Source organism: Nelumbo nucifera, chromosome 7 (genome assembly GCF_055504915.1).
Source record: "Nelumbo nucifera cultivar China Antique chromosome 7, China Antique-T2T, whole genome shotgun sequence".
NCBI lineage: Eukaryota > Viridiplantae > Streptophyta > Magnoliopsida > Proteales > Nelumbonaceae > Nelumbo > Nelumbo nucifera.
Genome location: NC_142655.1, coordinates 5,532,533 through 5,539,013, shown reverse-complemented (window position 1 = coordinate 5,539,013; position 6,481 = coordinate 5,532,533).

Sequence of the window (6,481 nt, the reverse complement as noted above, 5' to 3'; positions counted from 1 at the left end):
TACTTTTCCCTTATTGCTCAGTTTGGAGGGAGTACGAATACAAATGTGTAAAGTGCAACCTTGCATTTTGTAGTATTTTGTGTCTTTACACTGTACATATTTGTATTTGTACTCTTTCCAAACTGAGGAAGGAGTGCAAATGCAAATATGTAAAGGGCAAAATCTTGTATTTTATATTATTTTGTTTGTATTTGTATTATACATATTTGCATTTGCATTCCTTCCAAACTAAGCCTATGGGATTACATTAGAAAATAAAAAATTAGACCTCACCTAACAATTTAAGTTTTTAAGTAATGGTTCCTTGACATGAAACCAGATCCTCTTTGACCATGCGATTTAGTGTTCAATTCTCATTGCCTCTATTATAATTAATTAAATTTCGGTAAAAATTAAGCTTGGCTCGATAGTTCAGCTATATTTATGCAGGTCTGGGTTGACAAGGAATCCTTTTCATGGTATTATGCTCTTTAATTTGGTTTTTAAAAGGGGAGGCCTTGTCTAGGAATGGAAATAGGGTGGGCTCGGGGTGGGGGCCATATTCCCCATCCTCGACCTTGATTTTGTAAGAAATCCCCGTCCTTGACTTTGATCCTTGCCGAGGATAAAAATGATCCTCCATCCCCGATCCTTAATGGAGATGGGTTCCCCATCAGTAACCTGAATCCCCAAAATGTTTAAATTAAAATTATTTTTAAAAATAGATTTACTTAAAAATAAAAGAATTTTTTAAAACATAAAATATTTTAAATATTTTTTTATATAAATAATATCATATATATATATATATTTAATAAATAATACATTTTTAACATATATAATTAGGGTCGGGGTGGGGCAAGGAATTCACCCCCATCCCTGATTGGGTATCACTATCAATCCCCGTCCTATCTCTGTCCTCGCCAAAGTATCCGACTGGAACGGGGAAAATTACCATATGTAACCTTGCCCCCCAACTGCTACCATGTAAGCTTTGGGCCAAGAATAGGGATTATACCTTGATATAGTTTATCTTCTCCTAAACCCTTGTTGTCAAGGCTTTGGGGTTTGGTTTTCGGTTCCGTGTTATGTTTTAAGAGCCTTGCTTGTTGAGGTTGATCTCTGTTGGAGGCAGTTGGACCTCCTCCCTGGCATTTTAAATATCTTACGCCATTTGTAGAGGCCCTACAAGCTTTAGTGTGGAAGGAGTACAAATAAATATGTACAGTGCAAATACATACAAAATAGAAGGTTTTATATATTTGCATTTGTAATCCTTCCAAACAGAGCCTTAGTGTTACTTCATTTCTTTTTGCTGTTGAGATTTATGAATGAACTTTGCCTTCTCAGGCTTAGAAAAATAGAGTTTATTTTTTTGAACATGTGGTTGGTATTTAATAAAACTCGTTCCTCACCTACTACTCCTTAGGTCCCATCGAATAGAAAGTTAGAAACCCATCGGCCAAAAGCTCCCCTTCTTGTGAGTGGCCACTTACTTTATACATAAAGCAAGTCATTCTTTTCCTATTTTACTAGTAATTAAGTACATGTGTTGTAGGTGATAAATTAATTACTTGAATTTTAGATATATCATAGTTAAGATAAAAATTGAAAATTAAAAAACGTAACAATATGATTAAAAATAAACATAAATATTTATTATTCAATTATGACATCTTGCGTTTTTTTTTTAAAAGTTGGATCATTGACCCACCATCTGGATAAAAAAAATAGCATTGCTTTTGGATTAGTTTTAAATTAGGGAAAATTATAATCAGAGTTGGTTGTACATTTAAAATTTGGATACAAATTGGCCCATAAACCAACAAAACTCTAACAAATGACTCTACATTTCAAGTTATAAAAATCCTTGCCATGTCATCGGAGGGTTATATGGTTATTGCCAACATGAGACTCTTAATCCATATTGGACACAATAAAAAGCTTATACTTAATTGCCCTTTAATGTTGGGTGATTGGAAAATAAAAAAGGGCTTTTAGTGTTTATCTCTCTCTCTCTCTCTCTCTCACACACACACACACACACTCACTCACTCACTCTTTCACTCACACTCATCTTTATTTGCTCAATGACTATGCGATTTGAAAATAAATAAAAATGGTTTTTGGTTTCTGCATTTACGTTCTCTATATCAATTTCTCTCATTCACTCTTTCTACCTATCGTTCTCCCTCAATCTCTTTCTCGGTCGATCTCTCATTCTCCCTTAATTTCTATCGTTCTCCCTCAGTTTCTCTCCCTCTCCCTCTCCCTCTCTCATTTTTTTTATTTTTTTATTTTATTGTTTTCTTATTTTTTTACACACTTATATGGTATTAATCAGATCGTATAAAAGAACATGAGACCAACTTGGTATGGCTCAAAAATTATTACACTAAATTGATAAAATTCACAAGAAACTCTTGGCTATGAAATTTACACCAATTGGAGAATGATAGAGATTAAGGGAGAATGAGATTTTGATCGAGAGGGAGAAGAATGAGAAAGATTGAGAAAGAAAAATAGAGAGAGAGAGGTTTTGATTTGGCTACAAACCGAAGCAGAGAGAGTGGGGGAGATAGAGGGAGCGGGAGATCGAGAGATGACTGTGAGAGTAAGAAAGAAGGGAAGGAAATCAAGAGACATAGGGAGTGGGAGAGAAACTGAAAACCTATTTTTGATATATGTTTTCTGTTGTGTCCAACATGGAATAAGAGTCCCATGTTGGCAAGCGCCACATAAGCCTCTGATGACATGGCGAGGGTTTTTATAATTTGAAATGTAGAGCCGGTTTTCAAAGTTTGTTTGGTTTTTGGACCAACCTACAACCTAATTTTAAATGTACAACCGACTTTGACTATAATTTTCCCTTTAAATTATATATTTCATTTACATTATATAAAATATTTTTTACTTATCACACTTAATTTTTGTTTGTCTTTAATATCATTTTACTCAAACCACTAACCCACCATCTAAAAATAAAAATTGTTTGATTTCTAGGTTGACATTAAATTTTGTATTACATTTCCATCATTGATAAAATTATTTCTTTTTTATAAAACTTATTTTTGTTCAATATAATGAATGTAAAATATTAGAGATGTACTCAATATTTTATTTTTTATAAATATATAACATTAGATATGTGCCCAAAATTTTCTCTTATCTTTTTTTTTCTGATTCTTTGTATTTTCTATTATTAAAAAACTTATTATTTGACTATGGCATCATTTAATTTCTATGTAGATTTTGAAATTGGCTTTCCATTTTCATCATTAATAAAAATACTTCTTAGATTTTATAGTTATTTATTTTAATTTTTTATTGTTTAATTATGTCATTATTTATTAATCCATTTGACCCTAAATGGTCAAATTGCTTGACCACCACCGGGAGGGAAGAAAATGGTTTTGTTTTCAAATTACTTTTCAAAATATTTATTTTTATACTATTAAAATTAATATTGTGGATTTAATTACAAGAATTTAATGATGAGAAAAATATATTTTAAATATAGGATTTAATGAGAGAGAATAGGAAAATATTTTTATTTCCATTTGGTTTTAAATTTTACATTCCATTTTCATCATTAATGAAAACATTTCTTTTTTGATACTTATTATTGTTTAGTATGTATGTTAAAAATGTTCCCAATTTTTTTAATTTCTACTTTTTTATTTTATTTATTTTTTAATTTTATTATTTAATCGTGGCAGCTTTGATTAACCCATTTGACCCAAAATGATGAGAAGAAATAGATTTTATGTTATTGGAATTATTAATTTATTAAGAATATATTTAATTAATAAAACTTAGTGATGAGAAGAAATAAAAATGACTTAAGTATATGATTCGATGAACATGAATGCAAGTAAATAACTTAAATGTTGAATTTAATGAGAGGGGATTGAATGCATTGAATATCTATGAATTACCTCTTTTCAACTCATTTAATATCAAGAACCAATTACCCTATTTGCCCTCATTTTTTATCATTAAATTTAAATATAGAGGGGTAAATATTATCCTTAGAAAATTTTAGAAATATTCTTGAGGCTATTTGTACTTTTTAAAGTAGTATAGATTATATAGAAAACATGCATTTATTAATTCTATCTTGAGGGTGATTTCTGCACATCCCATGTTAGACAAAGCAGGTAAACCCCTAAATATTGGTAAAAAAAGTTAATTATTTGAAAATTACATTTCTCACTAGGGTTCTGCCTTGCTTAAAAAATGTGATGTGCCTAAATCAATCTATTTTGTTTTATTTTCTTTTTTTCTTACCTCTAGGCTTGGAATACACTTGGGTAGATGCTTAAGAGTTTGATTCATGGCCCGCCAGTCTTTATAGGCCAATGTCCAATCCAAATTTTGTAAGCTGTAACACTGCTCTAGAACTGATAATAAGAAAATAATGAAGTTTTCCAGCATAAATCATGGGGACATCTATATTGTTCAATGCAATCACCATCTCAAAATAGTCATACTTGATAATAAGAAACAGATTAGCACTTTGTTTCAAATTCTAAATCCTAAGGTTATGTTTGGTTTGAAGGAAAAGGTAAGGAAAGGAAGGGAAAGGATAAGAAATCTATACAAGATTTGTAAAGGTTTCCTTACCTTTCCCTACTTTTCCTTCAAACCAAACATAGCCTAAGTGAGTTGTTTCTTTGTTGGGTAACTAACATGTTCGTAGATTCTTAGGGGGTATTTGCCTATATGTTTGATTTTGCGACTGCAAATCTTCTAGAAACAAGTCATGGAAATCAAGAGAAATATGAGATCACATTTCCTGTCATTGTGGTTGCAGGACAATCCCAAAAGGCGAAAATCCTCAATAAAATGTGAACACACCTTTGAAGAAGAAACAAAACATCACATTAACTAGTTTTTAGTTTAGGGATAACTACGCTGCACTCCACCTCAGAATTGTAAGCTCCACTGCAGACCTACAATAATTCAAAATTTCAAACACCTCTACTTCTAACATCAATACCAACCCGTGTATTAGCATCAATTCCAAGCTGGCATCACATTTCATTGGAGATCGAATGCGACCTTAACAGCCCTAGAAATACTAATGAAAAGTTAAACATCTTAGTGATGCATACTGTTGTAATGCACCGCCACTAATGATGTATTTTCACATTCCGGGGCCCCAAAATTTTTCATGTAGCATTCAGTTTTCATTAATCTTTGGTTCTAAAGTGAAGTTACAAGGTCAGAAGTCAATATTGCTCACACGTTGAGATCTCAAAATCGAATCTATTATGGTTGTAAAGAAGAAAGAATCTTCAAGAGATGATTTGAAATTGAATATTGTGATCAACGTGTGATGAGATAGTTCGTAGAAAGGAATTGAAGCATTTGTTTTGTTTCTCTCAACTTACGAATAAAGAACTAATAAGAAGTTGAAGATGAAGATATCTTTGCTATTTGGTCAGTTATGCTCTTACTGTGGGTCTGTAGCTATGATGTATTAACATTTTCATCATTAGTCGATTCAGTATCTTGAATATGATTAGTGCAAAGAAAATAAGGGTTATAGAATATTGAAATGATGCTACAGGTGGGTGGAGGAAAGATGATTTTTTTTTTTTTTTTAACTTTTGATGTGGTGAATAAGAAAGAAATAAAGAATCATTTATCATAATCTATTGATCTTTATGGTCTATCCTTATCAGGACAAATGGAAACCTGTGTAGGTTCCATTTTATCATGTCTAGATGAGAGTCCATTATATATGGTCTTTATGCTCTATCTTTATTTTTGTTTTCTTGTTTCAACCACAACGAAAACAAAAGCTGATTTTGACATCTTTTGAGGAGCTGGGTAATGTTGTCCCATCTTATCAACCCAGAGAAGGTGGCGGGTCAGAGACAGCAGATAGCTACCTATCTGCTTTCTGCTCATCAGATGGATGTATGCATGGTTAGCAGAGGCTAGGATGGAGTTAATTGGTCACTGCCGACAATTGGAGGGGTCTCAGTTATCTCGGATAAGAGTCTAATTTTTGACATTTTGGTGACTTCTCTCAAGACCCCAACCTGCATTCTCAGGTTTTATCAGCCTGAGATTTTATTGTTGAACCAAGCAATGCTCCTGATTTTTATTGCTTTTTCCATGTTCTGTTCCAGGGAAGAGAAATTCATACTTCATGGAACACAGACCAGAAACAATATGAAATTCTGTGAGCAATGGCGTGAACTTAAGCAACAAATCGTTTAAACCATGCCATTTATGCAGATTTGAGAATAGTTCAGGGCTTTTCTTGGGAAACAGATGGCCATTTGAATGATGATGAGTCTTCATAGAAAGGGAGAAAAATTGTAGAGGCCTCAAATAGCCAGTAGTCGTGATGATCCAGCAATTGCACATCATAACTTCCTGATAAAAAAAGGAAAAAAAAAATGTCTCCAACATCGAACAGAGATGACATATTAACAACCGCAGCCATTAATACAATGAAAAAACATTCACTTTTACCGACTGATGA